A 17783-nucleotide genomic window follows, 5' to 3' on the forward strand; every position below is an offset into this window, starting at 1 on the left:
AAGGCTATGGTTTTTCCAGTAGTCATGTCTGGATGTGAGAGTTGGACTATAAAGAAAGTTGAGCGCCGAAGAATTGATTCTTTTGAACTGTGGTGTTGGAGAAGACTCTTGAGAGTCCCTTGGACTGCAAGGAGATCCAATCAGTCCATCCTAAAGGAAATCACTCCTAGGTGTTCATTGGAAGGACTGATGTTGAAGCTGGAGCTCCAATACTTTGGCCACCTGATGTGAAGAGCTGACTCATTTGAGAAGACCCTGATTCTGGGAAAGATTGAGAGCAAGAGGAGAAGGGGAAGACAGAGGATGAGATGGTTGGATGGCACCACCGACTCAATGGACATGGGTTTGGGTGGACTCCGGGAGTTGGTGATGGACAGTGAGGCCTGACGTGCTGGGGTTTATGGGATTGCAAAGAGTCAGACACGACTGAGCGACTGAACTGGACTGTGCTATACAGTATGTTCTCATTAGTTATCTGTTTTACAGTGTCAATATTATATATATGTCAATCTCAATCTTCCAATTCCTCCCACCTCTTCTTTCCCCCTTTGGCATCCATACATATGTTCCATAATGTGGCTTTTAAGGGCATATATTCAGAGGTCAGAGTGCTTGATTTAGAGTCTAAGTCCTACCACTTTTCTAGCTGCATGACACTGGGTGATTAGTATTTTATACAAGCCTTAGTTTCCTAAGTTCTCAAATAGGGGTAGTAATACACATATCACATAAAGAATGATACATGTAGGGAGCCCATGTAAAATCTTAGCACAGTGGCTGGTACTTAGTAAGAACTCAGTAAATGCAAACTGCTCCTGCTGTTACCACCAGTACTATTAGTACTAGTACTGCTGCTTCTGTGGGGCTTCTCAGAACTCCCAATATGATAATGAGTCCCTGAGTTTGTAGAATAAGCCTGCAGAGCTCAGCCTGTCCAAGACTTACCTAAATCACTAACCCTTTTTCCATAGAACATCTGGCTGGATTCATGTTTTCTGGCCTACCGTTTGGGAAATATTGTGACAGATGTATCCCCATGGGATCCTGACTCATAGTCTTTAACATCTGAGGGAGAAATTCCTCTCACTTCTCTCTACCTACTCAAATTCTCTGCATTCTGTTCAGCTCAACTCCTGTCCTGCCTCCAAGAGCCAGCTCTCATCTCCCTGGTCAGCATTCAGTTCCTTTCTCTGAATTCGGTTGGCCCATGTCATTTGCAATATATGTCACTTGGATTTTTTCTTGATATTGGCACTGTTTTGATAGATTTCTTATCACACTTAATTTGTCTTCTCTGACTTTATTTTACATAGTAAGTCTTCAGCTTAGCAACCCTTCACTTCACTGGCTAGTCTTAAATCTGCTGTGCTTGCTCAAGACCTAATTGAGTAAAGGTTTCCTGATGGCTTACCAGGTAAAGAATCTGCCTGCAATGTAGGAGATGCAGGAGATGCAGGTTCGATCCCTGGGTCAGGAAGATCCCTTGGAGGAGGAAATGGCAACCCATTCCAGTATTCTTGTCTGGAAAATTCCATGGACAGAGAAGCCTGGCTAGCTACAGCCCATGGGGTCACAAAGAGTCAGACATAACTGAGCACACATGAGCATGAGCCATCAGTAAACAGTTGGAGCCTTGCACTGTATGTTGATTTCCCCTGTGGATAAGTCTGAAGCCTCACTTGTCACTCTCCTCAACTTCTTCAGGGTCAGGGTTCTTAGTTTTTAGTCCAGCTGTGTTAGCGCCCCTTCTGATGTCTTTCCTAATGCATAGGACAGTATCTGTTACCAAACTCAAGTATGGCTGCTCACCTCTCAGAGCCAATAATTGAGAAGCAATTGTTGGTAGAAAGGAAAGTCACTTTAATCAGAAAGTCAGCAATCTAGGGAGAAGGTAGAGTCATGTCCCAAGACTCACTCCAAAGATTCTGCTCAGCCATGACAGTTCTTAAAGGGAGAAAGAGGAAACAATCTCAGATAGTTATTAAGATTGGAGGTCATAGTCTTCATTATTTTTCCATTGAATGCAGAACTTCTGACTTCTGATAGTCCTTTGGGTGTTATCTTGCCCGCATGGTCCGACTGCAAATTTACCAAGAGGAAAGGGGCTTCCCTGGCGGCTCAGATGGTCAAGTATCTGCCTGCAATGCAAGATATGCAGGTTCACTCCTTGGAGGAAGATCCCCTGGAGTAGGAAATGGCAACCCACTCCAGTATTCTTGCCTGGAGAATTTCACAGACAGAGGAGCCTGGTGGGCTACAGTCCATGGATTGCAAAGAATCAGACACAACTGAACAACTAACACTAAGGGGAAGACTGTCAGTCATTCTTTAACTACTTAATTCTTCATTAGTACTTCTAATCCAGGAAAGAAATCAACAGGTTAGATAAGGCACTGTGTACATTCAGTAAAGCAAAAATCAGGAGTAAAGTTTAAATGTTATCTAATGATCTTATTTTTAGGATTAAGGTGTGAGAAAAACAGAGATGAACAAACAGAAAAACATCAAAAGAGCTGCTTGCATATCTACTGTGCAAAAAGCTGATTTGTTGAGGAGACTATATTTCCCTTTTTATTACGTGTCTTTTTTTCTGAAGTCAATATTTCATTATGTTCCTTGGTAATATATATTTTCTGTATCTTTAATTTTATTCTTTTCTTTATCTTTCCTAGTGAGGCTTTGATTTATCCACATTTTATTGACTTACTGTGCCTAAAAACTATGTTGATGTAGGGAGCTGATTACAAGAATAGATGTAATACAAGCTTATTAAAGAGATTAAGAACACAGGCACTTGAACTAAAATAATCTGGCATTAACTCCATCCTTTACTAGCTGTGTGTCCTTGTATAAGTTAATTAAGCTCTACTGCAGTCTTACTTATGAAATGAGCCACCTGGTAGGGTTGCTTCCAACATTAAACAAGACAATGGAAGACTATCTTTCAGCACAGTGCACTCTGGAAGGCTCATAGTCATGGTTCAGATTTAAGACACATTGTTGTCATCTGGAGCAGAAGCAGAGGGGGCTTTAGAAGGAGGAAGGATGTGAGCAGGAATTGCAGATGAATAGGGAGAGTTGTTGGAGAAGGCAATGGCACCCCACTCCAGTACTCTTGCCTGGAAAATCCAATGGATGGAGGAGCCTGGTGGGCTGCAGTCCATGGGGTCGTGAAGAGTCGGACACAACTGAGAGACTTCACTTACACTTTTCACTTTCATGCACTGGAGAAGGAAATGGCAACCCACTCCAGTATTCTTGCCTGGAGAATCCCAGGGACGGGGGAGCCTGGTGGGCTGCCATCTATGGGGTCACACAGAGTCGGACATGACTGAAGCAACTTAGCAGCAGCAGCAGCAGCAGGGAGAGTTGCAAAGACTGGTTCTACTGAGGCAGAGTGAGAGATGAAGTTGGCATCATAGATTGGAGACAAATAGTGGAGGGTTTTGAATCCCAAATTATGGAATTTTAGACAATGGAGAGTCACTAAACCTTTCTAAACAAAATAGTAATACGATCTCCTCTGTGTGTTAGGAAGCTAACCATAGGGATACTAAGGAAGATGAATTGGAGTGGAGAGATCAATCAAGAGATTAAGCGCCACCATCCCCCCTCCTTTTTTTTTCTGTTTCTATCCCCCTGCTTCAGTTTCTTTTTACATAATAGGAGAAAATTTTTCGTGCAACTTCCATTGATAATCCTTGATGAGACTCTCCTTGAACTTTTTAATCTTTCTTTATCTGACTAGGCCTATTTAGTTCACCTGGCCCAAAGAATGTATCCAGAAACAAAACAAATCATATGTTTTCTGTTTTCTATATAAGCCTCAACTCCCATTCTTCAAGAGATGGGAATACCAGACCACCTTACCTGCCTCCTAAGAAATCTGTATGCAGGTTAAGAAACACCAGTTAGAACTGGACATGGAACAAAGGACTGGTTCCAAATTGGGAAAGGAGTATGTCAAGGCTGCATATTGTCACCCTGCTTATTTCACTTACATGCAGAGTTAATGTGAAATGCTGGGCTGGATGAATCACAAGCTGAAATCTAGATTTCCGGGAGAAATACCAATAACCTCAGATATGCAGATGACACCACCCTTATGGCAGAAAGTGAAGAGGAACTAAAGAGCCTCTTAATGAAGGTGAAAGAGGAGAGTGAAAAAGCTGGCTGAAAACTCAACATTCAGAAAACTAAGATCATGGCAACTGGTCCCATCAGTTCATGGCAAATAGATGGGGAAACAATGGAAACAGTGACAGACTTTATTTTCTTGGGATCCAAAAGCACTGAAGCTGGTGGCTGCAGACATGAAATTAAAAGATGTTTGCTCCTTGGAAGAAAAGCTATGACAAACCTAGACAGCGTGTTAAAAAGCAAAGACATTATTTTGCTGAAAAATGTCCATCTAATCACAGCTATGATTTTTCCAGTAGTCATGTATGGATGTGGAAGTTGGAACATAAAGAAGGCCGGATGCCGAAGAATTGATGCTTTTGAGCTGTAGTGTTGGAGAAGACTCTTGAGAGCCCCTTGGTCTGCAAGGAGACCAAATCGGTCAATCCTAAATGAAATCAACCCTGAATATTCATTAGAAGGACTGACGCTGAAGCTGAAGCTCCAATACTCTGGCCACCTGATGCAAGGAGCCGACTCATTGGAAAAGACCCTGTTGCTGGGAAAGATTGAAGACAGGAGGATAAGGGGAGGACAAAGGACGAGATGTTTGGATGGCATCACTGACTCAATGGACATGAGTATGAGCAAGCTACGGGAGGTGGTGAAGGACAGGAAAGCGTGGCGTGCTGCAGTCCAAGGGGTTGCAAAGAGTCAGGCGAGGCTGAATGAGGACAACATCTCCCAAAGCTGCTGTCCACTACCCTAGCTTTGCTTCAGAGAATCACCACTCCTCCTTTCTTCCAGTTTGTGCCATGTGTTCTCAGTTGAGTGCTGAATTCCAAGGGTAAGTGCTTTATTTATACATGAACTAGAAAATGGATAATAAGAAAGATTTCAATAACTATCAGCCCTTTGGTTACAATAGATTCTTAACCTCGGGAAGCAGAACTGACATTTTGTTCTGAAGTCTTCTGAAAACAGAAACCTATTTACACCCAATGCGGTTGCCCAATGCAAACTTTCTTTTTTTTTTTTTCAATGCAAACTTTCAATCCAGTTAGATGCACAGGAGTGTCTACTGATGACCTTTCAGCTGCTTGTCAGCACCTTCCTATTAAACTCTCAGTCTACTTAAAATAGAGCACCAATACCTCTGGGCACCTTGTTTTTTGGAAAGCAAACTAAACCATCAGATAAGACCATGGAGACATGGGCTTTATCTAATGCTACACACTCTTTTTAAAATTGATTCACTTTTCTGCCAACCCAAAATGTCCATGAAATAGCCTAGCTGCTACTACAAGAACAATTATTATTCTGCCTGCGATGACTTGTATGGTCTCAAGGCCTCGTAAACATCCATTTATACTGAGATGGACTGGAGATAAAGCAGACATGAGTTGGCACTTCAGGCAGACAATGATTGTCAGACATGCCACATTGTGACAGCTGGAGAACAGCCCCACGGCCTGATGGGAGAATACACTTCCATATTTCCTGGAGATCAGCACCCATGGAAATCTGCTAAATTTTGTGCTAACAAAAATACCATAAGGCTACAAAAGGCCTTTGAATCAGAATTGTCTGAATTTTCTTTTTTTTAAATAAGTTTATTTATTTTAGTTGGGGGCTAATTACTTTACAATATTGTAATAGTTTTTGCCATACATTGACATGAATCAGCCATGGGTTTACATGTGTTCCCCTTCCTGGACCCCCCACCCACCTCCCTCCCCATCCCATCCCTCTGGGTCATCCCATTGCCCCGGCCCTGAGCATTTGTCTCATGCATCGAACATGGAATGGTGTTCTGTTTCACATATGACAATATACATGTTTCAATGCTACTCTCCCAGAACGTCCCACCCTCACCTTCTCCCTCAGAGTCCATAAGATTGTTCTATGCATCTATGTCTCTTATTCTGTCTTGCATATAGGGTTATCGTTACCATCTTTCAAATTCCATATATATGCATTAGTATACTGTATTGGTGTTTTTCTTTCTGGCTTACTTCACTCTGTATAATGGGCTCCAGTTTCATCCATCTCAGTAGAATCGATTCAAATGTATTTTTTTTAATGGCTGAGTAATATTCCATTGTGTATATGTACCACAGCTTCCTTATCCATTCGTCTAACACCATACACAAAAATAAACTCAAAATGGATTAAAGATCTAAACGTAAGACCAGAAACTATAAAACTTCTAGAGGAAAACATAGGCAAAACACTCTCTGACATAAATCACAGCAGGATCCTCCATGACCCACCTCCCAGAATATTGGAAATAAAAGCAAAAATAAACAAATGGGACCTAATTAAAATTAAAAGCTTTTGCACAACAAAAGAAACTATAAGCAAGGTGAAAAGACAGCCTTCAGAATGGGAGAAAATAATAGCAAACGAAGCAACAGACAAACAATTAATCTCAAAAATATACAAGCAACTTCTGCAGCTGAATTCCAGAAAAATAAATGACCCAATCAAAAAATGGGCCAAAGAACTAAACAGACATTTCTCCAAAGACATACAGATGGCTAACAAACACATGAAAAGATGCTCAACATCACTCATTATTAGAGAAATGCAAATCAAAACCACAATGAGGTATCATTTCACACCAGTCAGAATGGCTGCTATCCAAAAGTCTACAAGCAATAAATGCTGGAGAGGGTGTGGAGAAAAGGGAACCCTCTTACACTGTTGGTGGGAATGCAAACTAGTACAGCCACTATGGAGAACAGTGTGGAGATTCCTTAAAAAACTGGGAATAGAACTGCCATATGACCCAGCAATCCCACTGCTGGGCATACACACCGAGGAAATCAGAATTGAAAGAGACACGTGTACCCCAATGTTCATCGCAGCACTGTTTACAATAGCCAGGACATGGAAGCAACCTAGTTGTCTGAATTTTCAAACCGACAGACTTGAAGTTTATAAGCAAACATGGAAGCCTTGTGGAAACTTCAATTCACCTGCTGTATCTCTCCCTATAATCTAATGCCAAGTTTCAATTAACTGTAATTCAAGATGTACATAATTGCAACTCATCCAGAAGAGATTATTTTTTTGAGAGCTTCAAAATGAGAAAATGTGCACATTCCTTTACAGGTTTCATTGAAAGAAAGTTGATTTAAATAAATCCACAGGCACATATACTGTAGTGATTGATTTACCCCAAACAAAATGTACTATTGACGTCTGTAGAAATATACATAGTAATTTATTTCTCAGATTACTATTATCTCATTAGGGATGTCATGAACTACTAGTAGAAATATCATTTGAGTCACCATTTTGAAATTTCTCTATAAAATTCCAGTTCATGTTTGGATTTATAAGACAAAAATGTATTTTTAAGTCTGAACTAGATATATTTGTATTGTCTGGTTACAAATTAGTTCTTAGTGATTCATGAGGTCATCACAGGAAAATGTGAGAGATCCCTTTGGAGTATCATAATACTCTAACAGGGAAATAAGTATTAACATCTGAAGCCATAAGAGCAGGGACATGTATATTTCAAGGAAAACCTGATTCGGGAAATTTCAATCCTAACATAAAAATGAGTTGTAACAAAATTACTCTCCAGAGTCACTGAAGAGTATCTCTGTGAGATAACTGAATTAGCTACTCAGAATGTTAAAGACAAAGGTGGATCTTGTTCAATCAAAATGTTTATTCTGCTTATTAGTCCAACCGAACACTTCTGTGAAATCAAAACAGTGTAAATGTTTGAACTAAATTTCAATTCAGTCAGAATGATCAATCTTTAGGCTTGTGTTTCACACACAAACAATAAAAATATCAAACTGTCTTTTACATGTATGAGTCTGGGTACAAAAGGTAAGGACAGAATTACATCAAGTTTTTGACTTTGATTTCAGTGAGTCACACAAATCTCTGTCACAAAACGGAGAATCATAAGTAAGTTCATTGCAGATAAATGATTTCAGAGCAGCCAATACTCATTCTGCCTAAATTGCTCAGTTCCCAGATTATCTGAAGCCTTGACCTTGCCTCTGAGGGTTTACTTGGGTCTTGAGAGAGGGGACAGGCCTCCCACTATGGAGAAAAATAAACCAAGTCAGTTGGTTTAGATTTAGGTCTTAAAAAGTTCAAAGGTCTTCTGTGGCGCTTAGGGAATTCCCAGCCCATTCTAGATTTGAGTCTTCGAAATATTGAAGGGTCCATCTGGTGACTGGATGAGAGCCATGGGAACTTGTATAACCAAAGGCTACTAGGAAGTACCCTAGAAAAGACCCTAATATGGTTTTCATCAATCTGAATTTCAGTGACCTGCTTCTACTTTTAGCACAGAAAGCTGACCAAATTAGAATGTTATTTCTAGCAATCAAAGCAGTTTTTATTATTATTATTATTATTATTGCATTTTGGACTTCGACTTCTGCCAAGAATTAGATGCTGAATTGAAAATAACCTCTCCTTTGCCCACAATCCAAGTGTACTTTGTTTCTACAACTTATGAACTACTCATTACAGTCTGCACTCATTAGCTTAGAAACACAGGTCTGCCTATACAGTTCTTCAAACCTTCAATATTTCTTGGCTTCATATTTAATATACTTCCTTCAATACTTTTTGGCTTCATATTTAATACGCTTCCTTCAATATTTCTTGGCTTGGTATTTAATACACTTCTTAATCTGGCCTAGGCTTATACTTTTACCATCTCTTTTCACTTTTATCAACACAAACTTGATTTCTTAGCTGTACCACGTTATTTGCTATTTGCAAATGATGTCTTTTGATGCCTTTGCTTGCCTTGTTCTGTCTGTCATTGTCCATCTCATCACTGATATTCATCTTTCAAAGTCTATCACAAATGTTATCTCCTTCCATACACACTTTCTCAACTCTCAGAGACAAAATTAATGAACTCTGTAGCATGGTCACTTTAACACTTCACACTTCTTCTGTGGTTGCTCAGTCATAGTAGCACTTACCATATAAAACTTAGTGAGATAGGAGAGCTTATTATTTCCTGTGCTGAAGATTGTATTCTTTGAGTTCTGATAACATATCCTTGGGTAGGAAGTGATCCAGGTGAACCTGAGAGGTAGGGAGGTCTGAAAGTTCCTTCACGTTCACAATCAGTCATGCAAATAATTGTAAGTGAGATGCATAGGGAGGCAGAGCTAGGGGCTAAAACTTTCTACAAATGAGAAGAATGATCAAGAGGTTGTAGATGACCACACCAATTGAGTGCAAGAGTGACATATTTACATGATGTGAGTTTCAAGAAAGCAGTGGTTTTGGCAAGAAGTGGGGGATAGTGTTGGACTAGAAGTGGCAATGAGAATCAGGAAGGACATTCCAACATATGAATGAGGCAATAAAAGTCTCCTCCATGTGAGCAGTCTTCAAAGCAGTACTTGGAGGACAATTGGGTTTTATTTAAGACAAGAAATGAGAAGAATGTCCCGAGAAAAGATGATGGGTAGGGAGGAATATTTAACTGATCAAGGTTTGAGAGGGAGGGGAAAGGAGAGGGATGGGTCAGATTAAATGCACCGACCGGGATAAAGACAGTGTCTTGGCTGGCAGAGTATATTTTAAATGGCAATGGAGAGTATGGTGGTGTGAGGCATAGCATGTTGGTCTTGATGGCCTCTGCTATGTACCTGGACAACTGGACCAATTACCATGATTTAAAAAGCTTTCCTCTGTGATATGATGGCTCACAGAACCAGGAATGTCTGTGACTTCTTGGAGGTTGATGATTTACGTGGTCTAGAATGTAATCCTGGCTTTGCCTTGGGGTGTGTACAAATGCAGGCCAGTGGTGCACCTCACTGGACTTCTATCCCCTTGCATATAATACAAGGAGATTAGATCTAATAATCCTGGAGCTTGACTCTAGCTATTAGTCTACAAAAGGTTTTGTTCAGTTTTCATTGAGTTTAGGCAGTCCATGTTTCTTGAGTTAATTTGACAATTGAAAGAGGGCTACTTCCTAAAGACTAAAAGAAGAATATATTATTTTCTTCACTTTCATGCAGGAAGAATTTATTAAGCACTGATTTTGGGTCTCACTTGATGTGTTATGAAGAAATGTATATATTCTGTGCTCTGGAAGATCTTTCAAACTACTGGGAAGCATGACATGTGCCCAGAAATAAATGGAGAATGCTGAAGACATATGCCTTCACGCAAACTTTCAAAATGAGACTCCCCTCACCCTGGTCCACTTCTTGCTTAGACCAATCGCTTAACATTCACCATTTTTATTTGTCCCTCGATATCTTGTATGGTTAATTGTGAAGCTCATGACCTTACGTCTAAAGTTCTTGAAGATTCTAGTGATAAGGTCGGATTTAAAGTGTCTTGGCCTCAAGATAATACAATTTTAATACCAGAGGCAGAGCTGGTGAAATACACATGTAGCTTCCTCCTCTCCTTTCCTTTAACAGTTTATTTTCCTCTGAGAAAATCCAGAAGTAGGAAATGAGAAGATATTTCTTGGTTCCTGTTCATAGGTGGAGGAAAACATTCGGGTAGCTTGCAGCTAACTGATCCGAAGAACTGCTGCTTAGTGACCAGGCACCTTGCTACTACCAAATCATAGCAGAGAAGCCCTAGACAGGGCTCATGAGACTTCTGTTTTAAATTTTTGCTCAGACACTAATTCATTGAGTGATCCATGAAAAGTCACTTCTTGAAACTGGTCCTTCCTCCTTGGGAAAGTGAGAGATTTGGGATAGACAGTTTATAACCCTTTCCAGCTTAAAAGTCTGTGGATCCAAAAGTCCACCCTTGAAGTGCTGGGATCAGTAGGCAACTGGCTTTTAGGTGTTTGAATGCCTTGGCATTCTGAGAACAGCTGATATATTGGATCATTTTATTCAAATTCAAAATTCATTTTTTAATTGTAAAATTTTTTTCAGATATATTTTGGAGTGATTTTTGTTCCTCTGTCTAGACAAATGTCTCTGGAAAGGGATCGAGGTGATAATTCAACGATACTGATAATTTATGCATAAGGTAGTTTTGTTTTGTTTGAAAACACATCCTTGAATCCCTGGAAACCTGAGGAAGAAAATGTAATACGTCTCAGAACAGACTCCAGATGAGTTCAAGACCATCCGGCTATGAGGAAACATGTGTTAGTATTTGAAAACCAATTTTTCTTGGAGTATAGTTGATTTACAATGTTGTGTTAGTTTCTGCTGTACAACAAAGTGAATCAGTTATATGTATACATACATTTGCTCTTTTTTAGATTCTTTTCCCATATAGGTCATTACAGAGTACTGAGTACATTTCCCTGTACTGTACCATTCAACACCTCATGGTTTGTCATATCTCACAGGCCACCAACTGGTTATCTCTGTTTAGGAAAATACTGCTAGTCAATGAGGTTGTCTATTTGGGTTACAAAGAAAGAGGCTGTGTTACAATCTGGCCATTTCTAATAAATGGCTGTCTTAATTTATTTACTTTACAGTTACAGCTATGTGTACAGTTGTTTATCTGGACCATTTCTGTGTGACTTTAAGAAGTTATTTAATTGTTTAGAACTTCCTTTCCTTCATTTGTTCAAGTAAGCACATCAGCTTCACGGGATTGTTGTGAGAGTTTTATGGATGATGTTTGTGAAAACATATTTTAAACTGTTAAAAACCATTGACATGTGGGTTATTTTATCCAATTGGACAAGTAATGACCAAAACAAATTTATTTTGCTTTCATAAGCCCTCAAAGACAATAATTTTCTCTACACCAGATTTTTTTCTCATCATTGTTTTGCAAAGTGTAATCTACTCCATCTACTTTTAGTAAATTTGCCAATTTGGTAGCTTTGGATCAGACTGGACAAATTTTCTGTAAATCCATTCTGAGCAGGACCCTGTTATTGTTGGAAGCCCAGATTATTAATTGATGCTTGCAGCTGCCAAGACTTTACCACAATTGGAGAAATAACCGTGGAAATTAAACTCACACCTGAATTCCCTTAGATTTGTTCATTTAAATCTGATCCTCAAAGTATTTGTTTTACTCATTATGCTACCTAATTTGCCAAAAATAAATCAGGAGCCGGTCAACACTCAAATCCTGGGGTAATTGGAGTTTTCAGTGTCAGCAGTAGGGCCTGCTAGTTCTGCGAGTGTGGTGTGTGTGTGTGAGTGTGTGTGATGGAAATATGAACTAAGAGGATTCCTTTTGCCTGCAATTGCAAGTAGTATTTGGGAGTATTTTCAGCTCATCTGGAAATGGATTTAAAATGCTACAGTCTAATAGAAATAAAAGGCTGTTTGTTTTCAAATCCCAATTTTACCAGAAGAAAACAAGATGTTTTAAAATATCAGTCTTACCTGAAGAAATGGATTGGAGGAATATATCATAACTGATTGTCATAGAAATATGGGTAGTATCTTTCAAAATTAATGTGTGCTTCTGATGCAACAACCTTAGGGGACAAGTAAGCGTATGAATACAGCCGTTAGAATAAGATGGAATAATGTGTATTCTGACATTAGTTAATTAATGATTCTTTATAAGAGCAAGTAAAGGAACAAACGGGCTTCCCTGGTGGCTCAGACAGTAAGTAGTTTGCCCACAATGTGGGAGACCTGGGTTCGATCCCTGGGTTGGGAATGTTCCCTAGAAGAGGGCATGGCAACCCACTCCAGTATTCTTGCCTGGAGAATCCCCGTGGACAGAGGAGCCTGGAGGGCTACAGTCCATCGGGTTACAGAGAGTTGGACAAGACTAAGCACAGCACAGCGCAAAGGAACAAACACACGACAGGAGACAGATTTCATTGTGTTGACTTGATAGTCAGCAGTGGTACCCTGACTGCTTGAAATCTGTGTAGTATTTAGTTATGAATAACTGTCAGGAAATAAAATAAGAGGTGAGGATTCAGGCAAGTAAAATCTCACTTACTCAGTAAAAATTGTTTAGGTATTGGAGGTTAGGGAGCCTGCTTCTTATTTAGGGCTCTGAACAGAGGGAACTTCACAAAGAGAATGACAGGCAGGGGGTCATTCATTTCTGCCCTGTACTTTGGGAACTGGTTCTATACTGGTGGTTTCTCCTCACTCATTCACCTGATGAGAGATGATGGAACAGCAGAGAAGTTGGGAGGAAGGCTAAGGATTCTGTGAGGGCTCAGCCACTTCAGTGGTGTCTGACTCTGTGTGACCCTATGGACTATAGCCCACCAGGCTCCTCTGTCCATGGGTTGCCATGCCCCACTTTGGGGGATCACCTCTACCAGGGATTAGAACCTGCATCTCTTCTGTCTCCTGCTTTGCAGGCAGATTCTTTGCCGCTGAGCCATCAGGAAAGCCCAGGGATTCTGACTTGTGGGTTTTCCCTTGTACCACCAAAGAATTCTCATATACCAGCTGAGCATCCTACAATTCAACTCAATTTTGACACTATATATGATCAGCTGCCACAGGTTAAGGGCTCAGTCTCACAAGACTGCCCTCCACTTCAGAGAGCGTGAGAGTGTTAGTCTCTCAGTCATGTCTGATTCTTTATGACACCATGGACTATAGCCCACCAGGCTCCTCTGTCCTTGGAATTCACCAGGAAAGAACACTGGAGTGGGTTGCCATTCCCTTTTCCAGGGGAGCTTCCTGACCCAGGATCAAACCAGGCTCTCCTGCATTGCAGGTGGATTCTTTACCATCTAAGATCAGGGGAGCCTTATGAGCCACCAAGGAGATGCCAATCACAAATCCAAGTTGTTATCTGTACTTCTGACTGAGTGGTCATAAATCTGAAGTTCCCACAACCCTTCTGGGTTGATTAATTTGCTAGAACAACTAACAGACTCAGGAAACCAGTTTGCTCACTAGATCACCCATTTACTACAAAGAATATTAAGCAACTCTCAGATAAAGAGATACTTAGGGTGAGGTCCTGAACAAAGGAACTTCTGTTCCTATGGAGTTTGGGGCCTAACACAATGGTACATGGAAGCATTCTGGTTCCCCAATTGGAAACTCTCAGAACCCAGATTTTTTGGTTTTAATGAAGGTCTCATTACGCAGGCCTGATTAATTACATCATTGACTGTTGGTGACAATTCAATTTCAATCCCTCCCCCCTTCCCCAGACCTCGGGGGGTGAGACTGAAAGTTCCAATTCTCAAATTACCTGTTGGTTCCTTTGGTGACCAGCCCAGTTTTAGGTGGGGTCTAAAAGTCATCTCATTCACCTAATAAAAGACCCCTTCATGATTTTTATCACTGAGGGAACCTGAAAAGTTTTAGGAGCTCTGTGTCCGAAAAGAAGACAGTGATACAATATATATTTCATACCATCACACTGGGCCTGGGGTCTTGGGTATATCATAGGTGAACAAAAAGAGAGGAGATGGGTCCTGTGGAGCAATGACCTTGAACCCCAGTAAAGTGGCCCAGCTGTGGTCGGGATGACACCAGTAAGATTGGCTACTTTTCCCTGGGGGAGGAAAGAGAAGAGTGGAGAGCCAGAAACAGGGCCTAGGCTCAGGCCAATGCCAGCTGTGGGGGATAGGAGGGATGGCAGAGACCCCCCTGAGCACTCTGGAAGAGACAGAAATACTCAAGAAAAGGTCTCTGCCTTAAAGAAGCTAATCAACCTGTGAAAGCAAACACCACATTTCTTTTTGCACAGAATGAAAACAAAAAATTCCTATACATTCTAAAAAATAGCATCCAAGAAAAATGTCTGTTTATATTTACATGCTTTAGAGCAACGTCTTTAAGAGGGATTGGAGGAAATTCTTAGTGGACAGGTCGGCATTTGGGGGGATATATGAATATGTGCTTCTGCCATCGTCTCCATATTGGTTCCAAGATAAGAAGGACAGTATTTTCTGCAACAAAATCAATGGATTGATTCTGATAATGAGATATAATATTTGAAATGAGGACAGACCTAAATATTACAATCTGGTTAACCTCTATTTTTTTCCCCATAGACCATGACCTGCAGCAGCTAAACAAGGACCCTGCCCTTGCCCAGCTGTTATCTCCAGTTATTCATTCCAGCAGATTAAGGCAGAGAACTGTTGCCCTGTTATTAGAAATGGAATGGTGATTTTAATAGAAGTCTGCATTGACACCCAAACTCAGATAGCATAATATGAAATGTGGTGATCCTCTAAGTGATTACTGTGGTTCTGAAAGTCAAGTATCTGCAAGATTTTTGGAATCGTTTCATTTTCATCCAACTATCTGGTTGTCGTATTGATACTGGGTGCAATGTAATTAAATGGCAGTGTTCGGTGCTGCTTTCCACAAGGAGTCTGTTGCTTAGAATATATGGGAATTGTGAGGCAGCATGATGTTTCTGCCAAATGTGGAAGTGTTTTTAGATCAGACAAAGCAGACAGAGGCTCTTTGTCCTATTGGAGTTTAAAGATTGTCCCCTGCCAAGTGCCCTGTCCCCTCAGCTTTCCACTCTGCGCAGGAAATGCTGAAGCCCCCATCCTCACCCCATACCTCCACAATGAAGGAAAAAAATCCCTGAGATGATTCATGCTTCAGTCTCACACACCTGTAATGAGCAGGGCACACTGAAAGGAATTAAGCTTCTCTGCAGAGACTCACTGAGGCGAATTAAAATAATAAATAATAAAATAATAATAATAATAATAGAAATAAAGTGCACAATAAATGTAATCTCTTGATGTCATCCCCAAACCATCCCTCTACTTGAGTCCATGGAAAAAATTGTCTTCACGAAACTGGTCCCTGATCCCAAAAAAGTTGGGGACCATTACATTAGAGAATTCTGACCTAATGAAGTTTCCAGAAATGTGGGTAGAACAGGGGTCAGCAAGCTATGGCCTAGGGGCCAAATCTATCTTTAAAAATGTTTAATCAGAACATACCCATCCTCATTTATTTGTGTATTGTCTGTTGCTGCGTTTGTGCTATGATAGCCAAGTTGAATAGGTATGGCAAAAATCATATGACCCACCAAACTGGAAATATTTCCATCTGACCCTTTCTAGAAAAAGTCTGTAACCCCTTGTGATTGACTCACACAAAACATTGCTTGTCACAATCATCTACAATTAGAACCATAGACATCTATCTGTTCATTGTTTTCTATTCATTTGCAAACATTCATTGGGCACCTACTATGTGTCCCACTCTTCTGGGATGCTTAAATGACTGAAAAAGACAAAAATTCCTTTCTTCATGGTGCTTACTTTCTCATGGGGAGAGACAGACCATAAATAATAAACAAAATAAAAGTGACATTATTTGCTAAGTGCTGAGGCAAATAATAGAGCAGGCGTACATGGATGGGAGCCCTTGGAAAGCACCGCACATTGTGGAAGCCTGTTGGAGAAGGTGACATCTGAATGAAGAGTGAAGGAACTTGAGGCTGCAGATCTGGAGGAAAAGTGTTTCAGACCAGGGAGCAGCCAGTGCGAAACTCTTAGTTACAGCTTATGGGACCACAGGCTGGCTTTCCAGAGGCATGAAAATCATCTCCAAAGACCACCCCCTAAACCCAGGCCAATTTTAACGACTCTTGCAGATTTTGATCTAGCAAGTCTAGGATGGGGACTAGAAATTTGTATTCTGTGAAATGGGGGAGCATTTTTATTTTCTCAGGTGTCTCATTTTGGGAATCACTATCTAAATCAAAATCAGAGTGCCCTCCAAATATGCTGAGTGTCATTCAGCCTCTGCTTAAACATTTCCAGTAATGGGAAGCTATCAACTCTTTGAGAGAGTTCATTCCATAAAATATTTATAACATTTAATTAATTTATTCACTTATTCAACAAAAGATGTGTAGCCTTCCTACTGTGAGTCAGGTACTGGGGATGTGAGCAAACACGTTCTGTGTCTTCATTGTTTATTTTGTTTGTCTGTTTCCAATTGCAAAGTATATACGGTATTTTAATTTTAGACAGATTGGGAAAAAAATAAAACATAAGAAAAAAGTTACTCTTTATCTTACAGGTAGCAATGTTAATATTTTGGCATTTTTCATTTTTTTCTCTCTAGATTTAAAAATTTGAGCTCCCTTTTTCAGCTAATAGTTTGTTATGAATATTTCTATTTGTACAAAAATTTTTTGTTGTGTGCTTTTAAAATAACAGTTTAGTACTCTATTTTATATGCATGTATATATTCCATATATACACACTAGTGGAATATATATATATAATGGCTATTTAGGTTATCTCAAAATGTACACTACTACCCAAAACTCTGCAATTAATTAATTTTATTTTAAGTTTTTTTCAGCATTTCTATTTATGCAGGTAAATGTCTACAAGTGGAATTTCTGAATTAAAAAATATAGACTCTTAAGTCTTTTGAATACTTTGCCAAATTGCCTCTCCAGAAAGAATGATACAATTTCCACCTCCATTTCACTTATATAAAAATATTAATATTTTCATACCCTTGGCAATACTTCTATTTCATTCTTTTTATTAAAAATCTATAATTACTAGAAAGTGCTTTTTTTTATGCTGAGCTCAATTTTGCCTATTCAAATCTTAAGTCTATTGATTTGACTTTTGTCTCCTGGAGCTTTGTGGGTAAGTTCAACCCTCCTTCTTTAAAATGAAATCTGAAATATTTAAAAATAATGATCATGCTTCTACTGTACTCTGACTCCGGTTAGATAATTATTCCTTTCACCCACTTTCTAGACTCTCCGTG

This window comes from Giraffa tippelskirchi, chromosome 3 (genome assembly GCF_054371585.1).
Source record: "Giraffa tippelskirchi isolate mGirTip1 chromosome 3, T2T-mGirTip1v1.2.pri, whole genome shotgun sequence".
In the NCBI taxonomy this organism is placed as follows: Eukaryota; Metazoa; Chordata; class Mammalia; order Artiodactyla; family Giraffidae; genus Giraffa; species Giraffa tippelskirchi.